The sequence below is a fragment of the Ailuropoda melanoleuca genome, chromosome X, assembly GCF_002007445.2.
Source record: "Ailuropoda melanoleuca isolate Jingjing chromosome X, ASM200744v2, whole genome shotgun sequence".
Taxonomy (NCBI): Eukaryota; Metazoa; Chordata; class Mammalia; order Carnivora; family Ursidae; genus Ailuropoda; species Ailuropoda melanoleuca.
Window position 1 is genome coordinate 10,158,238 of NC_048238.1, and position 20,582 is coordinate 10,178,819.

General features: G+C 45.1%; 1 long non-coding RNA gene across 2 annotated transcripts in view; it reads left to right on the forward strand.

Moving 5' to 3' along the window:
• The first annotated feature begins 1,277 nt into the window (after positions 1-1,277).
• Positions 1,278-20,582, forward strand: part of LOC117797447 — a 98,810-nt gene continuing 79,505 nt past the window's right edge. For both annotated transcript variants that reach the window (XR_004622425.1, XR_004622426.1), the window contains exon 1: positions 1,278-1,340. This is a non-coding gene — a long non-coding RNA (uncharacterized LOC117797447). The remainder of the gene's footprint in view (positions 1,341-20,582) is intronic.

A 20,582-nucleotide genomic window follows, 5' to 3' on the forward strand; every position in this document is an offset into this window, starting at 1 on the left:
CAGTTCTTCCTGCAGCAGGACAGACCTTGGGAGCACTGACCTCCTTGCCTTCTGGGCTCGTGAATTCATTCTGGGCTGTGGTCAGGTGCACCCTAGGGAACCCCGCCTATGTCTTTGGCTATGTAATTTACTCCTCAAGTTTTAAAAATCCTCGTGATTCTGATCTGTCTGGAATTGCCTGAACTCGATTCTGTTGGGAGGTAAAATGAGATTATAGTTGCTTTTTTACTTATCTGTCTCCCCTACTGGAATGTATTCCTTGAGGGCCGGTGTCTCATTATATTGACCATTGTGTTCCCAGGGAGGGCCTGGGACAAACTTGGCACACAATAAGTGCAAATGTTAGTAAATGTTTCCTGGGGTTTTGCCAGATGAATGAAGCGGAGACCCTTCCAAGACCTTCTGCAGCCCAGCAAGTGTAGTGCTTTGGAGCAGAGGTTGCAGAACTGGGGTACTTCGGTCCTAGCTCTGTCTCTTTCTCCTTGGCACCGTGTCTAAGTTACTTAGACTTCCTGTGCCTCACCTTTACCATCTGTAAATTGGGTGTACTAATAAGCTCAATCTTACAGTGTCATGGAGGTTAAATGAGTTAAAACTTAAAATGTTGCCTGGAAAATGGTAGGCACTCAACCGTGTTAACTCTCATTACTATTTACAAAAAACGTACCGATGACACACTTCCAGGTTCTTGCAAACTGCACCCCAGCAAAGTAATTATTTGACGACATATTTTCTCATAATCACTGTATATCTCATCATCTCCCTTATGATCGTTCCATTATAGAGGGCAAAAATCCCTATAGGAACGAATGCCTCCAAATCCACACTCAATAAGGCAATGCTTAATAAATACCCGACTGGAAAAAAAAAAAAAAAAGTAGGGGGACGGACTTTTGGAGCCACTTGAATCTCTTAACTACCTAAGCATTTATAACATTTAATACATTTTGATGAAATATTTTCAGTTATTGAACACAAAAAGGATTTGCTTGTGCATGGCTATCTTGGAGTAGATTTGGTTGATACCCCATATTTTCCATTAATTCTACACTAGAAAATGGGAACAAAGTCAGAATCGTGAGTTAAAGGTCATGAAAAGCACACTTTCTGACATCTCCACTCCAGAAAATGTCTGCACGTGTCCTTGTGGAAAACGTGCAGTTATAAATACGCCAAATGTGTCTTGGTATGTTATTCTGAACACGCCTCTGATGCTGCTGGGAAAGTCTAACTATGAATTATACTTGACATTCAGGGAAGAAGGTCCTGGCAGGGAGCTGACTTCTACCACAAAAGCAACCCGGATCAGGAAGCCGGTGGGAGAACCCGGGGCTTGGCTGGTGAGTGTTTGCAGCTGAAACTTCTCTGACACAAATCCGTTCATTTGTGTGCCCTGAGGTTGTGTTCTCTTGAGGGGCTCCGAGATGCCAGGCAATGGTCACCCCCGATCTCCATCCACCAGCACCAGCTGGTCTCCCTGGGTAACCAGCTATGTCATCAGACTCCTGGAACAGTCTGCAAACAGCGGTATAGCGTTACGGCATGAGGGGAGAAAAGGATAAGAGGCAGTACTATGAAATGGTCTGAGTGGTAAAAAACCCCCAAATCCCACTAAGGAATAAGACTGGAGGAAAAGACACTGCAGGGGCGCCTGGCTGGCTCAGTCAGTGGAGCGTGCAACTCTTGATCTCAGGATTGTGAGTTCAAGCCCCACGTTGGGTGTGGAGATTAAAAAGAAAAAAAATAAAAGCACCACAAGTTAGCAGAGGTTATAGTGAGCTTATAATTTGTAGCTGATTTTTATTGTCTCCTTTATGCTTGTCTATATTTCCTCCAAATGTCTATAAAAAACTTATGCTGCTATGATCATATAAAAGGGACTCAGTTCTGTTTAGAAGATTCTCCATAAGGTGTGGGGAGAACCAGTCTGCAGCCCCGTGTACGGGGCGACATGGGATGGAGAGAAAGCCAGCCAGGCCTCCCGTGGGCCAGGCCCGCTCACAGGGACCCGCCGGAAGTCCTGACAGCAAACTCCACTCTGGGGGGCTCTGCCCCTTTTGCCTCCTGGGAGCTCCCTGCGAATGCATCCCCGGCCTCTCCCGTCAACCTCCTCAAGGGAGGCCGACTAGGCCACAACAGAAGCTGGGGGCAGAGCCGCAGCAGGAAGGAAGCTGGGGGTGCTTCAAAGCCCCCTGTCGGGCCAGGTACTCCCCGAGGCCCGCGGGCCACAGAGGGGTCCCCTGACCCGCGCTCTCCAGCGGCAGCAGCGCCTCCGTGTTGTGAATCCTTGTCTTTTGCTGGTTAACGTAGCTCAGTCACTCAACAAGGGGGATGACCCGTGGCCTCAGCTGGTGGATCAGAACAGTTTCCTTGCTTCACGAAGCGGGGGAAGGTTATGATTTCATAAAAGCTCCTGCTCTTTGGGTGGAAGATTAGACTTGTTATTGGGCGTTTTCACTTTCTTATGAACTTGTCGGTTCGCCTTCTGCCTTGGGAAAGGGTTTTTATCGGGCGGACTAGCGTATAGCTTATTTTTGAAGTTCTAATGTGGAGAATAATGGTTAAAATGTCGATAGCCATTGAATATCCGCTGAACCTCTCCAAGGACGTGGCGCTTGTACCAGTTCGGAAAACGGGCTTTAAGGGCGTGAGGAGGAGGAGGAAGAGGATGACAGCTGAGGGAACTCCCCATCCCGTGAGAGAGGTTCTAGTTACTCCATGGATTTCTCATCCGACCCAAGAGCCGCCTTCCCCGTCTGCTCCACTCCGAGGTGCTATTATTTCTTGTCTGGCTTTCTGTCCTCGACCTCCATGGTCTCTCTTTGTGGAAGTGTCTCATCTTCCCTATTCACCTAGAGCTCATCAGGGGCATGTGCTGGGCCACTTTCGTTTTTCGTAAAGTCTTCGTGGCTTATCTCAGTTATCACCAGACAAACGAATTTGAAATCTATTCATTGGCCATTTATTCATTCGGTCAGTCACTCAATATATTTTTTGAGCATACCTGTATGCCAGTCATGGCCAAGGTGCTGGGGACACAGACTTAACCAGACCAGGCTGGAATCTCTCTCCTTTGGAAATTTGCATTGTGTTGGGTTTGACTGAGTACTGTGAAAACCCTTAATTTCCTTGTATAAGTATCTAATCCTTGGGGATTCATCAGAAGCGGGGGGGGACACAGTTTGTGTGTGGCCTTTCCTCTCTCTAAGGATGTGATCAGGATCAGGACACAAATAAAGCTCCTAAAATACCCCTGCTATTTCAAAATTTGGGCCCAGAACTGCATGCGGCTAAAGGTGCAGCTGAATGGACCTGCCACCCAGGACCGAAGGGCGGGCATGCAGGTGAGACCAAGGCCTAGGGCTGCCTGCATAGGAAAGACTGTAAGTTGCCCCCTCCTTTCCCACATGGTTCCAAATTCAAGAATTTGGGAACTCTATGCCTCTGAGAAAATGAGGAGCTAGGATAAAGGTCTCTATGTGAAGGAATGGGGGCCAACCACATCAAAGGTGGCAAGAAGCCTAAATATGACCTAAAATGAGGAAGACCCTGGGGCTGGAGGCAAGAGCAAGAAGAGGAGGCAATGACCAGGAGGAGGGAACTAACCATTGGGAATGTTCAGGAACTTTAGCATGGGTGCAGGACTTTCACAGGATATGCGATTGGGCCCTGAGGTATTTCACTTAGACATTCAAAGAAGGCTCAAGCCTGAAAGGCTGGGGCACCTGCGGATTTCAGATTGTTCTATAGTCATGACCTCCGTTTCCAACCTGTGAGAGCAGTTCGTTGGCAGCTCTTGATAGGATTCTGAACGTGTTTATTTGTCTGGTCTTCATATTGCCTCACTTGCAGCAAATCCTAGAACTTTCACAGATCTCTGGGAGTAAAAGAATCTCTTTGAAAAGCCTTTCACTCATCCTTGGAAACAAACTTCCATGAGATTAAAAGTAGACAGAATACACATCTGAGTTTACATACTGTAAGGGCCCCCACGGATTTTAGTGGCCCACCATTCTTCTCTGAGAGATCCAGAATGAATCCCAGGAAGAAGCAGGAAGGCTCTCAAGTGCATGGCTTTGACGCGTGCCTTCCCTACAAAGAAGCTGTTTTCCACGTGGAAATGCTGCTGGGCCGTGAGCTGATTCGTCAGCAGTGTATTTGTACAAGCCGCTCGCGCTGCACACACTGAAAATAAACCACAGTGACCCAAACTCCCAGCAGTGGGGGCCGTGTGAAAATGGGCTGATGTTTTCTCTCTCCCAGCCTCTTCACCAGAGCCCTCTGTCCCAACCCTCAGAAGAGCAACCGGCCCCAGGGAACCCCTGGCTTCACTAAAATGACACATTCAGTTTGAGGAGAACAAACTCCCACTTTCCCCAAAGATACGCACTCTTGTGCTGTTCTAGCTTTGAAAATAAACTTGGGGAGGGAAGTTTCCAAAGACCACCTGGGTTTGAGAAAGACCCGTGTGGCAAATTACCTCTCCTCTGTTTTTGCCAAAAGTGAGGGTCCACAGAAAACCTGGAACCCCATGGCTTCCGCCTGACAATGTAAACCGTTGCCGAAGAGGATGCTGTGTTTAGAACGAGGGCCAAGCCAGGTCACGCGGTGGTGCTCAAGCGTGTGGGCCACGTGCCTGCCCATAGTCCGTTTGCAGCTTTGCCTCAAAACCCCTTTGGCTTAACCTCTTCCCTTTGGGGGGGGGTGAAAACCAAATTGAATAATGGCAAATGGTTAGCATCAGAGGATTTAATAATCTTCTCATGCATTGGTTCTCATGAAACTAATCAGGAGAATAGAGCCGCGTCTCCTGTCATTACCATCTAGCTCCTTGCCTGATGCTGTGTTTTGTTCCCTTAAAGCTTTTAATGGTCCCAGATAAATCAGAGCTTTGACATAACCCATCACTCTTTGCCATCAGAACACCCCGTGCCCTAAACTAGGATTGATCACGTCTAATAGCGCATTTACTCTTGGTCACATTCTGCTGGGTCTTTCCACCCTCCACAGGGCTTTTCTGCATGGGCAAGTTCCCAGTTCCAGTTCAGCTTGCCATTGGCTGTCCCCAAAGTTTCCGCTGGTCTCCTAAGGGTGACCAAGGGAATGCCTTACAGGCCGAGACAGAAAGCCGGCAAGGGGTCTGGCCAGAGCTGAAGACAATGTCTAGGAGTTAGCCCCAAAATAAAACAACCCCCCAGCCCCATGCTGCTTTTCCTCCGGCAGGTTCTTATCCGCTGTGAACTCGTGCTCCTCCTTCTCTAGGACTCAGCCTGGCGTCGTGACGGAGGCTCTTGGCACCGGTCCCTCCTACATACCTTTAAGCACCTCGTACAGTTTTCACTCCAGCATGTTCCTTGTGGTTTTGGTTTTTGGTCTTTTTTCCCAAAGATTTTATTCAATTGACAGAGAGTGAGAACACACGAGCAGGGGGAAGGGCAGAGGGAGACGGAGAAGCAGGCTCCCTGCTGAGCAGGGGGCCTGATGTGGACTCGATCCCAGGACCCTGGGATCATGACCTGAGCCAAAGGCAGACACTTAATCAACTGAGCCACCCAGGCGCCCCTTCCTCGTGGTTTTGTAACTATTTGTCCACTCGTCTGTCACATCTAACAGCCAGCACCCTCTCTCGTCTGTGGTTGTGTATATTCTCAACTAGTACCCGATAAATGCATCTCCTCTTAATTCCCGCAGAACGAGGTTTCTGAACTTCAGCTCTGTTTAGCAGCCGCCCTGGCCTCCACGCACTAGATGCTGGTAGCAGCTCCCTGCTCTCACCCTCCCCCCAGGCTGTGGCAATCAAAACTGCCTCCAGAAATTTAGGGCAAAATCCCCCTTCTGCTATAGACTAAGACTACAGATGCCAGGGCAGTGATCAGACCCTGCCAAACTGTCAAAACTGTCCCCCCCGCCTTTTTAGCAGAAATCACCAATATCTGGCCAATGTAGCCTCCAGATTCTACTTTAATAACAGATTTTCAAATCATAGTAAAACCCAAGTTAAAAACAAAGATCCCTGAGAGGTAGGTTTACTCGCAGGTTCTCTAGAATAGTGATTAAGAGCAGAGTGTTGGACCTACCACTTCAGCTTGAAGTTCAGTTCTCCCAGGTACTTTCTGGGTGCTTCCAGGAGACTCACTTGCCTCACTGTGCGTCCTCAGCTGAACAATAATCCAGGCCATCTAAATCGTAATCTAGAATAATAATGCCACCTGCCAGAAAGCATTGTTGAGAGGGTTAATATTTGAGTTAAGATTTAGAAACCTCTTAGAATAGTACCTGCACAAAGTGAATGAGGTAGAAACATCAGCTCAAAGCCCGAGATAGGAGTTTCAAGAGGCCTTCAAATTAGAGCACATTTTTTTTTTTTTAGAACTACGTGGAAGCTTTAAGTCTCTGCTGCCAGAGGGATCAGAGTAGAACCTGCAAAACGTGCAAAACATCTTGATACCTCCGACATTTTAGCACTGAGTTTGGAAATTAGGGTCAGCTCTCTAAGTGTCTACTCGTAAGACTTGACCTTCCTTCAGCTGTGATTCCAAGTACTTATTTTAGAAAGTAAGAGATATGACGAGTCTCAATAGATAAGAGCCTAGGAAGTCTCGCAGCATCTTGGGCGCACTAGTCATCGGGTGCATACCTACTAGAAGCAAAATCCCAGAGGAAACCAGTTGGCCGCTATTTTTGATTAACACATCCAAATTGCTTTGTTGCACTCTGGGACATCGAGCCATTCATCTCCAGGGAACTTCTCTTTTTAAAATGGTCTTCCCTTTTTAAAATATAAAAAGAGTTTAAAAGTTTAATACATGCCATGCCTTTGTTCTCACTGTGCTGTGGTTTTTTATTTTATTTTTTATTTTTTAATTTTTTTAAAGATTTTATTTATTTATTTGACAGAGATAGAGACAGCCAGAGAGAGAGGGAACACAAGCAGGGGGAGTGGGAGAGGAAGAAGCAGGCTCATAGCAGAGGAGCCTGATGTGGGGCTCGATCCCATAATGCCGGGATCATGCCCTGAGCCGAAGGCAGATGCTTAACCGCTGTGCCACCCAGGTGCCCCTGTGCTGTGGTTTTTAGATAGTCATCTGTGATAATAATTTCATCCGTTTCCACTGTTCAATATTGTACTTTAGATGCACCATAGTTCGGGGATAAGAACATAGCCTTGGGGCTCGAATTCCACCTCTGTGACTAAAAACTGGGTAACCTTGGGTGAGGCAGGTAATTTTTCTGAGGCTCAGTTTCTGTATGCATCAGGTTCCAATGACATGACTACTCTCATCAGACAGGTTTTGGGAGACTGAAATGAAAGTTCCATGTTCAGAGGTCAGTGCAGAGCAGGACACATGGGTAAGCTTCTGTAGATGGTAGCCCTTAACATTCCTAATGTTTCATAACCATAGAGGAATTGATACTCTTTCAAGCAGGTTCATGTTCGCAAGCTTGTGTGACAGTGAGAGCGTTATTCAGAAAGTGGGGGAAGGCGATTTTAGCCCCACTTTGGAGAGAAGATGACCAAGGCAAAAACATGGTGAGGAATTTGCCCAAGGCCACCAGTGAATTAACACCAGCTGGACCTGCGACAGGATCTCGAAGATCCTGAGGCTTGTGCATTTCTTTGGGTTTTTTTGGGTTTTTGATTAGCACTTCTTGAAAATTAATGTGCATTCAGATGATGTGAAATTCCTGTTAAAATGCAGATTCCGATTCTGCAGATCTGGCTGTGGGAAGGCTGAGAGTCTGCATTTCTGAAAAGCTCCCAGAAGATTCTGAGGCTGCTGGCCCACGGACTGTCAGGGACTTGGAATAGTGAAGGTCTATAACTGATTGCCTCAATCTCTGGCATTTCTGATGCCTTGATGCTAATTTTCATTAGAATTCAAGAAAAAAGGAGCATGCAAAAGTTGCACAAAACATATCATGGGGATCACTTCCCAAATGATCATTTTCCCGCCATCTTGAAGTTATGTGGGAGTTTATTCCCAAAATACCCATCGCTCTTTACAGCATCAGTACAAACAGGCCCCCCTAAATTTTTCCATGGCCCACAATCAACCAATGTTTCTGTGCTGTTGGGGAACTGGAAGTCCAAGGGGACCCACAGAAGTCCCTCCACTCCTTCTGTTTCTTCACTCCGAGCCAGCAAGCTCACTCACAAAGGGGGGCCTCATCGAAAAGAACATTTCTCTTCCTTCTGAAAACTGATTGCTCCCTCCTCATATACATTTGGTTTTCATTTACACAGATATTTCAGCTATTTTTGTTTTGTTGTGTAACCCAGGTAACCAAAACTAACTAACAAAACTCAGTCCAACTTGTGCATCAAATTTCATACCATACCTGAGCTTTCCACAGATCACACAGCAGAAAGAACGGTCCGGTTTTTGCAGGGAGGGTGGCCCTCTTTAATCTGAGATGGCCAGACTGCCCTAAAGAGTGGGGACAGATGTGCAGCGAGGTTCAAGTACAGCTTCTGAAAATCAACTCATTTTTCTCTTTTTCTCCCCTCAGTTCATGTGTGTGTGTCTGTGTGTACTTTTACTTTCAGATTAAACTGTCTTTGCATATTAAAGGGGGCATCAGCAAACTTTTCCAGGAAAGGGCCAGATAGTAAATATTTTTGCCTTTACAGGCCATAGGGTCTCTTCTGAAAGGGCTCAACGTTGCTCTTGTAGCTCAAAAGCAGCCACAGACAATATGGAAGCAATGGAGGAGGGCCGAGTGCCAAATCGACTTTATTCACAGACACCGAAATTAGAATTTCAATTAATTTTCCTGTATGACAAAGTCGTATTTTCCTTTTGATTTTTCTTTTTACCATTTAAAAATGTAAAAACCATTCTCAGCTCGAAGGCTGTACGAAAACAGGCGGCAGGCAGGGTTTGGCTCATGGGCCATAGTTTGCTGACCTCTATGTTCGAGTCATTTGAACCCGGCCAAAGGCAACATTCTTGTATATTGTAATGTTAAAAATTAGATGTAGAATATTCTTCCAGATTTCCTGCGTTTATGATGGCAGCTTGAAAGGAAACCAAAGCTGTGTGCTGGGAACTGTTCTAAGTGTTCTGCAAATGTTGTTTTCATGTGAGCTTTTGGTATATAATACATGCTCATTTCCTAGGGCTGTTTAGTTTGTGAATGTGAAACCTTCAACTTCCTGTGTCAACTTCAAGTAGCTAGGTTTTCCTATTTGTTTAAATTCCTTTAGTGGACCCTCATCTTGTATTTATTTATCTGAGTTCCAAAGGCCAACCATACTCATAGCAAGAGTTTGGAAACATAAGTAGTAATTTTCTGCAAAGGAATATATTCTGACCAATTCATTTTACTGAAACTTCCTGGTTGGAATTTTTTCGCGGAGGAATTCTATGCATAGCCCAGAAACTATTTCAGGGTGAAATTGATCTTTGTAACCCAAATCTTCAACAGGATTTGTGTGCTTTTTGTATATGCACCCCCCAAATCTGCTTTTTTGTTAGATATTTTCTTTTGCATATTTCATTTTATATCAGGCCCAATCACCCTTCAGACTCCCTTCCACTATCACCATACACATACCCATTAACCTCCATGGCCTCAGCCGTAGGAATTTCTCTAACATCCTGAAATTAATTTTCTCCAAATACCTCATGTGTTTATTCCTCCTCCTGGTAGCACTACCCTCACACAAGACACATGGGCTTTTTGGTTCGGGATTCTTCTTTTATGGCTTCTGTAAACCATCACCTAATTGTTCAGCTGACAGAATGTAGATATGGAGTAAATTTACTAACAGGAATATCTCTTTGTGGCCCGTAAAATTAATTTATTTCCACCAAATGAGTTTATTTGGGGAATGTGCCAGTAAGAAACATCTGAATCATAATCAGTTTTGGAACAGTCCTGTACTCTATAAAAACAACATAGACTCAGGACCACTCCCAAGACTCTGAAGACCAGGCCTGGGAAATCACGCATTTCCCCATTTGTTTTTCTTGAGCTAGCTAGCGCCCCTCCTTCCCATGTGTCAGGCAAAGCCAGAAGCAGTGGACTTAGCTGGTCAGCTGACCGAAGTGCACCTTCCCCTTAGATACGACAGCCAAAATTGTCTTCAGGGGTTACCCGCTGTCCCCTCGGGGGGACAGCGTTGCTCCCAAATGAGCACCATTGCTCTTGTACGAGGGAATTGTGGGGGTACACAGGACCCCTAATAGGATTCCTTTTAGCTCCGTCTGGAGCACTGGTCATTCCGTCCCGGTATTGAAGTATAGGACAGGCTGTCATGCGAGCTCTGTGAGCAAAGAGTGCCTGCTCTATGCCTAGCTCCTAGTCTGGTCCAAGCAAAGCAGGTGCTCATTAAAAGTATGATGAGTTAAATTATGTTTTCTTTTTTTCTGCTAATTCTCTGTCCTTTTCACTGTGTACTAGTCTAGGGCTGTTGACTCACTTTTCTTGGTAAATGAATGGAAAGGACACTTTGGCTTTGGCTGTCCAGTCCTGGCTCAGTTTCAGTTTCTCAATTTCCTTTTCTTAACCGCCAGATCCTAACTCGAGGGCACCCCCAAGAACATTGCTTATGGTGTATGCTTGAAGGCGTGAATGTCTCTGTGTTGCCTAAGCCTTATCTTCCCCCCCGGTTCTTCCTCAAGAGAGTCTCTTCACCTTTCTTTCTCACTCCAGCTCTTCACAGTTTGCCTGTGGCCCGTATTGGCCCTCAGTGACCTCTGAGCGTCTGTTTTAGGTGCCCCACATTCCCACCACTCGGGAAGCCCCCTTTCAGAGCCCTCAGTCGTGGGCATGACTCTTCACAAATAATTGTTCATGGACAGCCGAGAGAGGATGTTCTTAAGTTAGAGCCCACAGATGGAAGTTTGGGAATCGGTTGACGTCTAAGCTGTCAGATGACCCCGAGCAGAATGTCCACGGCCTTCACTGCATATCCAGAAGGATTTAGGGCACACAGAAAATTCCAGACCCACGTCTCTAGATCCTGATCCAGCAAAGTTTAACAGCATTTTGAGATCCATTAAACAAATGAGTGGCTCATGGTCCATATCTCATTTTTTGGGGAAGGGATTCACTTCGTTATCTCAGCAAGTGCATCTGGAGCCCTGTCGTATACTAGGTCCTGCCCTAGGTATCAGAGGTATAGCAGCAGCAAGATAGAAGCAGCGCCTACCCTCACGGAGGTTGCAATAGTGGGATGAGCCAGCTCAAAGAGAAGAGAAGACGGGGCCTGGCACACATTTCTGAATGCAGCCAGTGTCTTTGATCATTTTGGAAAGTAAAAAATAAAAATATGCTTTGTGAAAGGTTCACAAGGAAAGAATCCTTCCATGGATCTGTATAGATCCATAGAATTGCTAAGTAAAAGCACAAATCATAAGGATCCTGGAGGGTAAGAAACCAAATGGATAGGATGACTCAGGAGTCTTTTGTATGGAAGGGAATTTACAAAGGATTTTGCTCTGTATTTTTGAAAGAAGTGTTAAGCTCTGAGGCTTCTTTAGAAAATTTAAAGAAAACATGAAGAATTCCTTGAACTACGAATGCAATTAGAGTAGAGAAGCCTTCAATAATAACACGAAGATTTTTTTATTTGACCCTTTCATCTTACTGTGCCGGAAAGGGAAAGAAAAGCTGCTAGGAGATTTGGGGGAGTAGGAAGGTCTCCAAACAACTTGGTTTCTGGGTCATGTTGGTCTAACAGCCCTTGGTGATTTTATTCCACATGGAAGGTGGCTGTGGAAAAAGGATGTAGACCATTGTTTTTCTTGATTGAGTCATGAGAAGAATGATATTGCAAAAGGAGGCCAAGGTTGTGCCAGAGATGATTATTATATAATTGATTCTCCCATTTAAAAATATGGTCAAAAGCCATTTTCTAAACTAGATTTTTATTTTCCAGTATACAGCGCCTTGGGCGATATATAACAAGGCACAATGCCATCTTATCCCACCCATTAATTGTTAATGAGCATACTGTCAAAAAAAAAAAAAGATCTTAAAAAAAAAAAAAAAGGGGGCACCTGGGTGGCACAGCGGTTAAGCGTCTGCCTTCGGCTCAGGGCATGATCCCGGCATTGTGGGATCGAGCCCCACATCAGGCTCCTCTGCTATGAGCCTGCTTCTTTCTCTCCCACTCCCCCTGCTTGTGTTCCCTCTCTCGCTGGCTGTCTCTATCTCTATCAAATAAATAAATAAATAAAAATCTTAAAAAAAAAAAAAAAAGAAAGAAAGAAAAGAAAGTTGGGGGGTGCCTGGGTGGCTCAGTCATTAAGTGGCTGCCTTCGGCTCAGGGTGTGATCCCAGGGTCCTGGGATCCAGCCCTGCATCGGGCTCCGTGCTCTGCTGGGAGCCTGCTTCTTCCTCTCCCACTCCCCCTGCTTGTGTTCCCTCTCTCACTGTCTCTCTCTGTCAAATAAATAAATTTAAAAAAAAAAGGAAAAAAGTTGGGAGCACAGTGATTACATTCTAGCTCACAAAGGTGAACAAAAGAACTAACAGGGTTATTTTAGTTAAAAAGCCTAAGAAACAAGGAAAGTCTCATGTCTCTAGACAAGAGAAGAAAATGTTTAATAGAGATATATTAGAATATTATCTTAAGAGGCAGGTGAGATATATTTATCAATATCTTTGAGTCTCCTTATTGGCATAAGACACATCTTAAGGAACTGAGAAAACTTAACATGAGCCCTCTAACCCACCACTGAGGACTCAGAGAGTGGAATGAGCACCAAAAGACTGAAAATCAGAATTTAGATTCTGAATGCCACTGACCAATGGATGAGAGTGTAACATAATTATCAAAGGTTTGATGTCTGAGCTCGTAACAGAAAACCAGTCAACATCAGCATGGATTGACAACCTTCTGGAAGGAGTAATGTCTGATCAATCTAATATCATTTTAAAGTAAAATTACTGGGGCACCTGGGCGGCTTAGTCAGTTAAGCATCTTCCTTCAGCTTGGGTCATGATCCCACGGTCCTGGGATCGATCCCCACATCGGGCTCCCTCCTCAGCAGGGAGCCTCCTTCTCCCTGTCCCTCTGCTCTGTCAATATAAATAAATAAAAATCTTTTAAAAAATAAAATAAAAAATAAAACAAAGCTACTACATTGGCAAGAGAATGATATGAGGACATTGGGGGAAAGACAACTAATCCATCGCCTTACAACCAACACAATTCAAAGATTCTTTGACAGGTAGTGGCTTCCTACCAGTTGGCATGTAGGAATAAAACACAATACATAAAATATTATTTTATAGTAAGCAACACCAATGATAAAAATATGTCCTGTGGTTTTAAATATATAGTTCATAGTATTTTGTTTGAGAGGCAAATTGTTTGAAGACTTAGAAGGTGACAGAGACAGTAAATGGATTGCAGACGTAAATGGCAATATTGTCATGCAGACTTTCTATTTATGGCCTTTGTAAGTTGCATATGGTGTGCATAACAGACCTCTGACATGGGTTATCCCAGAGCTCTTTCCTGGGACGATCCCTGGATGGAAATCATCCTGGAAATCCCAGTGGTTAGGTGTTTTTTGCGGGGGGAAGGAATATCGTTACTGTAGTTAAACCAATTGTTCTGACACTCCCAACCTCTCCACAGGCAACTGCCTTAGCAGTGGAAACATGTGGTCAGGGACTACAGGCACTCATGTGATAATGTGGTCTAGGTGGTTACTGTATTTATAACAAATTTACCAACAAAGCACGTAGGATCTTCCATGATCTCTGCTTAAGTCTCAGGAGAAGTGCCAAAACCGAAGGGTAACCTCAAACAAGAGCCCTTGTACACAACACACACACACACACACACACACACACACACACACACACAGGATAAAGAGATAAATAGCAGGACCTAATTTGTTTATTTCTCAAATACTCTTCTCTTTCCCCCAGACTGTGCCAGCTCCCCCACCAGGATGGTTAAAATAAATAAACAAACACAATTGTAATCTTTATCACTGGATCCAAGCAATTGTTTCTAGAACCTGGAACTCAGCAAAGGTTCTCTGAGGTTGGTATCTGTTCAAAAAGGCACTGGCTTCTGTGTCTTTACAACGTGTGTCCCCCTCCCTGGAGGAGGAAATGACTGCTGTGGAGGAGAGGGTAAAATATACTCAATACGGCTTATTGTTATTTGTACGAGAAATTCTATCTGATCTCGTGGCCTTGAAACTAGGCTCTGGGTTGGAAAGGAAAGTAAGTACCTGTGGAGAGAGAATTGAGAAGCAAGAAGGATGCTCTCTGGGTGGCCGCCAGCAGATTCCATTTCATTTCTAAAATTGTAATTTCTACGTTCCTCCATTTGTTTGCACAGGGCTTTGTCATTTTGCATTGTTTTATCTTGTTTTCGTTCTGGAATTCCAATGCCAGCCCACTGTGAGGAGTAGCTTCTAGTCAGTGTTTATGAACAGTCGAATGCCCTAAGTACACTCAATTCTATCTATGAGAATTGCCAAGGCACTGCCAAAGCCAAGTTCAAAAAGCCCGAAACTTGACCTTTATGCAGATACAGGGTGAGCACGGATCAAAGACATTATCTAATTCATTAATGAGGAAAGCAGCATATAAGAGACACTGCTGTATAAATAGTGGGAAAAGGTTGCAAAGATAGATACGAAACTGTCTGATGTGCTGCAAGGCAACAAAACTGTAACCTTTAAGGTGGTTCCTTTTACCGAAAAAGCATTCGTAAGTCACCAGTCTGGGCGTTAACATCTAACCGCGCTGAGTCCGGGCCTAATCAATGGTAAATAGGAGGGCAGACAAACATGCATTTCTTAGAGAATTAAATCCCCTTGGCTTCAGTATGACTTGGAAAGGACAACAGTCATCCTTTTGCTTACTTCCAAGCATTGTACAAGTTTTGTTCACAGGGCCACATAGAAGGCATTCGGGCTGAAGTTTAGGGGAAGGAGCTTTTATGGGGCTTGGTCTCTGAAATTCCCTCATAATTCCCCCAAAACTCTATGTTATGAAAAGCTCCAACCACCAAAGGAAAACCCCAATATTTCAAAAAAGAGAACTCTAAAGGTTTGTCTTTCTAGAAGCAAGCCCCTGCCAAGTACCGGAGGCCGAGATGGCCCCGTCTGCGCCCAGCAGCTCGCTTGCTAACAGGCCCGCAGTCGGCCTCGAGCTGTCAATGTCCTGTTGTAATCTGAGGTTCGGGGGTGGGGGGGCTGCCCACCGCTGGCCTCTGCTCCTCAGTCTACACTTGGCTAGCCCACACTTGCAGCCAGAAAGTCCTCTAGAACGTGGCAATGAACAAAACCACACGCCCCCAGGCCGTCTCGGGCAGAAGAAAGCACAGACAGACGCGCTGTCTTCCACGGGCTCCTGACGTCCCTCACTACTCTAAGTCCTCTGACCTTAGCCGGAGGTTCAACAGGCAGTGCCGACCGTGGAGGCAGAAACGGAATCACAGCTCTGGACACGGGCGTGGAGGCACAGGAGTCACATTCGAATTCTGTGCCGACCACATTCACGTAGCTGCACGTGCTGGAGGCTCGGTTTCCTCATCCGTGCAGTGGGGATGGGGAGATTTCACTGATCTGCTCCACCGAAGTGTTTATGTCCAGACGGTTGTCTAATGAACAGAGCTGTTATTATTATCAAAACTCCCCTGCACTGGATGCCGACTGATGCCTTCTACCCCCTAACTCAAAGCCTGTAGCAAGCCACACAGCTGTTGGTTACGGCAGTGTGTACGACAAATACTGTTACTTGCGTGCCTGTGACCAGCGACCCCTTCTTCTTTGCTAACGCAGTCTTAATTTTGTTTGCGGCCGCAGCATGCCCAGCTCTGTTCCACAGACCCTCTTGTAGTTGGGAGTTCCCATGTGAGCTGATTCTGGGCAGGGAGCCTTAAGCAGAAGTCTTCTGGGGACAGGGCAAACTCTGGACAGCTTTTGCTTCCATGACAAAAAGAGACTGGGCTGGCTGGTGTGGCCTTTTCCTCTTCCCTTCCCATTTTCCTTCTGCCTTGGATGCAGAACTGACGCTTGGAACCTGAAAAAGGAGGGAGAGGCCAAGAGAACAGCAGGCATCTGGGCCCAGCTGTAATAGGGTGGAGCTGTTCGATCTGAACACACAACGGCCAGTCTCCAAACTTCCTGTTCCGTGAAAAAATTAATTCCTCTAGGTTGAAGTCACTCGAGTCTGGTTTTCGACTACTTGCAGCTGAACACAACACTAAGCAATGTACAGGCGGCAGTAAAAGAACTGAGTCTCCCAAGGGAAACTGTGGACTTTGGGTGATGAGCATGTGTCAGCGTAGGTTCGCACCTGGTAACAAATGTGCCGCTCGGATGCATGTTGTTGATAACGGCGGGGGCTGTGCTTGTGAGCGGGAGGGGGCAGACGGGAAATCTCTGTACCTTCCTCTCAATTTTGTTATGATATGAACTTAAAACTTTAAAAAGTTCAAGTCCTGGGGCGCCTGGGCAACTCAGTCAGTTGAGCGCCCGACTCTTGGTTTCGGCTCAGGTCATGATCTCAGGGTCATGAGATCGAACCCCATGTCAGGCTCTGTTCTGGGTGTGGAGCCTGCTCAAGATTCTCTCTCCTCCTCCTGCCTCTGCGCCTCCCCTGTCTCTTAAAAAAAAAAGAGAGAGAGAGGGAGAGAGAGAAGTACACCGAACTTCTGATTCGCAAGCTTCCTTTCCAGTGTTTGGTGTGAGAAATTGCTCAGGACTTCCAAGACACATCTGTGCTTCCAGAGCTCAGCTAGCGGTGCTTTGCAGGAAGCAAGTGAGGCCTATCTGGTGGGCCTTTTTGCAAATACCCCCGTGTGCTATCCAAGACATGTAAACATGCTTTAGAATCCACTATGATAGGGGTGCCCAGCTGGCTCAGTCAATAGAGTGTGTGACTCTTGATCTCAGGAGTGTAGGTTTGAGCCCCACGTTGGGTGTAGGGATGACTTAAAAATAAAATCTTATTAAAAAAAAAAAAAAGAATCCACTATGATGGAAAACATTTCATTCTTTAAAAAAAAAATTCTCTTCTTCCTGTTATTGGTAGTTCTGAACATTAGATATTTTTTCCCCCATGGGGTCAAAAAGTACCTAAGTATATGATTGCAAGTGGAAAAATAGGGGACAGAAATCAGGTCCTGGCATTTTTTCCATTTTCGCTTGGGTGTGAATTTTCATTTCTATTTATTAAAAAAAATTTTTTTTTCTTTATTTTGTGTGTATGTATGAATTTTTAACATAAATGTGGGGACATAAAGCGTTAGTGCAAGTCAAAACGTTTCAGTGAACATGTTTCAGCAGTACAACTTTATAACAGTTACAAATAAGCCTGTTGAATTCTTCTGGACAATGCCAGCATTTGGATTTTTTACCAAGTACATTTCTTATTGATGGCAACTAAATGGTGTTTGTGACATTTTTATCATATGGTAGATTCCATCCAGTCACTATACTTTTCTAACTGGGTTGTCCTACAAGCAAGCACACGTTTTTAATGTCTGTCTTCTGTGCCGTTCCTATAAGTTTGCTATTAAAATACATTAAACCATTAAAAAAAAAAGTTAAAGTCTAAAAAGAGCTATGTCTGCAGGAGTTTGAAATTTGATTATTCAACCAATGGCACCCCTTTGAATTCTGGGGCCTGGCTTTTGTTATGAAAATGCAATGGCTTTTATAACCCTCTCGGCCCTCCCTCCCCCCAAAATCTTTAAAGATGATCTCCAATGGCCAACTCTTCAAAACTAAGTATGTGATTATTACCCCAAACTAAGGTTTGTTCTTGACATGGAGCCACTGTTCTTAATCACTTTACTCTGTTAGTCCTATAAATTATAGAAGTACCTTGGAACTGAAAATATTTTGCCATGCAAACTTAATTGATTCATTAAATAAAAAAATTAAGAATACTGGCTAAGTTCTAGGCATTGGGAAGATAAATAAAGTCTAAGGAAGAAGACAGTCTTGGAAACAATTAATTTCAAAAAGACCTAAAGGAAAGCCACCAAAATATCTTTGTCGTTACCCTGAATGAGAAGGCTCTGTGAGCGATTTCTTTTTTTTTTTTTTTTTTTTGGTGTGTGTGCAAAAAGGTGGTTTTATTAAAGCATGAGGACAGGAGCCATGGGCAGAAAGAGCTGCCCTGGTTTCACTTTTTTAGGTATTTCTGAACATTTCAGTCTTTTTTTTTTTTTTTTAAGATTTGTTTATTTATTTATTTGACAGAGAGAGCTAGAACACAAGCAGGGGGAACAGCAGAGGGAGAGGGAGAAGCAGGCCCCCCGCTGAGCAGGAAGCCCCATCTCAGGACCTGGGATCACGACCTGAGACAAAGGCAGCTGCTTAACCGACTGCGCCACCCAGGTGCCCCCATTTCAGTCTTTCTACATTGAACATACATAGTGGTAGGGAACCCAGGCAGCTCCTCAAACAGCTCCTTCATTGGATAATAACCCCTGCATTTTGGTTTGAAAAATACAGTTACTAGGTCTGACATATCCCCTGGCATGGAGATAGATAGGTATGGGTCACATTTTTGAAGCCAGCCTTACACGTGGACTTTTGTAAAGTGAAAGGGGCCTTGGAAATGACCTAGGCTGACTCCCTGACTCTCAGATGAGGAAACTGAGTCCCAGACAGGTGAGTGGCAGACAAGAACTTGATCCCAGGGCCCTGGGCTAAAACTGGTGGTCCTGAAACCGTCAAGTAGATTCCTCACACATAGACATAGCATTTCAGGATTCAAAGTCCTGCTGGGAGAAGACCAGAGGGGGGTGGGAGGGTGTGGTATGGTCAGATTAGCAGCCAGTATTTACAAGCACATTCTGAGTGCCAAGGACTCTACTAGAATAAGTTTTAAAATCAACTTTATTTTTTTTTAAAGATTTTATTTATTTATTCGACAGAGATAGAGACAGCCAGCGAGAGAGGGAACACAAGCAGGGGGAGTGGGAGAGGAAGAAGCAGGCTCATAGCGGAGGAGCCTGATGTGGGGCTCGATCCCATAACACCAGGATCACGCCCTGAGCCGAAGGCAGACGCTTAACCGCTGTGCCACCCAGGTGCCCCTAAAATCAACTTTATTTTTTGAGCAGTTTTAGGTTCACAACAAAATTGAGGGTAAGGTACAAAGATTTCCGATGTCTCCCTTTCCCCCTACCACATGCCCAGCCTCCCCCTGTAGCAATGTCCCCACCAGAGAGGACATTTGTTACAACTGATGAGCCTACACCGACAGATCATCACCCACAGTCCACAGTTTGCACTACAGTGCAGTCATTAGGGAACATTCTGTGGGTTTGGACAAATGTCTAATGATTTGGATCCACCATTATAGTATCATACAGAGTAGTTTCACTGCCTTCAAAGTCCTCTGCGCTCCACCTACTCACCCTTTCCTCCTCCCAACCCCTGGCAACCACTGATCTCTCTACTGTCTGCGAGTCTTTGCCTTTCCAGAATGTCATATGGTTAGGAATCTCAAAGTCTGAAGCCTTTTCAGATTGGCTTCTTTCGCAGAGTAATAGGCATTTAAGTCCCTTCATGGCTTTTCATGGCTTGAAAAGTGCTGAATAATATTCCATTGTCTAGATGTATCACAATTTATCCATTCACCTATGGAAGGACATCTAGAAGATTCCAAGTTTTGGTCGTTGTGAATGAAACTGCTATAAACATCCATGTGCAGGTTTTCTGTGTGGAAAGAAGTTTTCAATTCTTTTGGGGAAATACCAAGGAGCACCGTTCCTGGATCATATGGTAAGAGTATTTGGTTCTGTGAGAAACTGCTAGACTGTCTTCCAAAGTGGCTGTGCATGGACAGCCCAAGAAGAAAGAACAGTGCCCCCCCCCTCACCCCAAGAACCCGAAGTAAATAGTCCTTGTTCCATCAGTGAAGGCACAGAAGGCAAATTTCTTGCTATGATCCAATGTACACAAGTGTTGGAGATCCTGGAGACGTGTTATCTAAAACACACACAGCACAGGGGAGCACAGAGCTCCAGTGTTAGCTTTCACCCTGGAGCTATTCTGCTCATGGACAAAGAGTCCCCGGAGCTGTGGCTGTGAACAGTGGGAGAGGCCCCCAGGATATGGTTTATCTGGGCAGAGCCTGGCCTTACTGGGCACCGCCTTCCTGGACTCCCTCTTGGGCAAACCTCTGGCTTTATCTACTGGTAATGCAGTGTGTTTGCTCAAGCTGCCCTTGTACCTGGGAGGTGCTGTAGGCAGTGGCTTGGTTTTACTGCCCGTATTCCAATCTCTGGGCCTCTATAAAAAGAAGGAGAGCGGGAGGAAGGGGAGGAAACTGGATCCAACCTTTCAAAAAACAAAACTCATAAAACTCTGAGAGAAAAAAAAAAGTAACTCTTGTATCTTAGAAGGAGACCCTGTTTTACTAGGTATTTGGCTTTACGTTTCCCGGCGTTTCTTGAACTTCCAGAAGAAAGTTGTAAAAATGCCCACCAAATGTCACTGCGAAAGGAAAGAAACACAACTCATGAGACAGGGGTCAATAAAAACCGAGGTAGATATAAATTCTATGTTTCCCCTGAAGGGACTGTTCCTATCTAAGTGAAAACTATGGTGGAAAGGGAGCCAACATCATGCGATCTG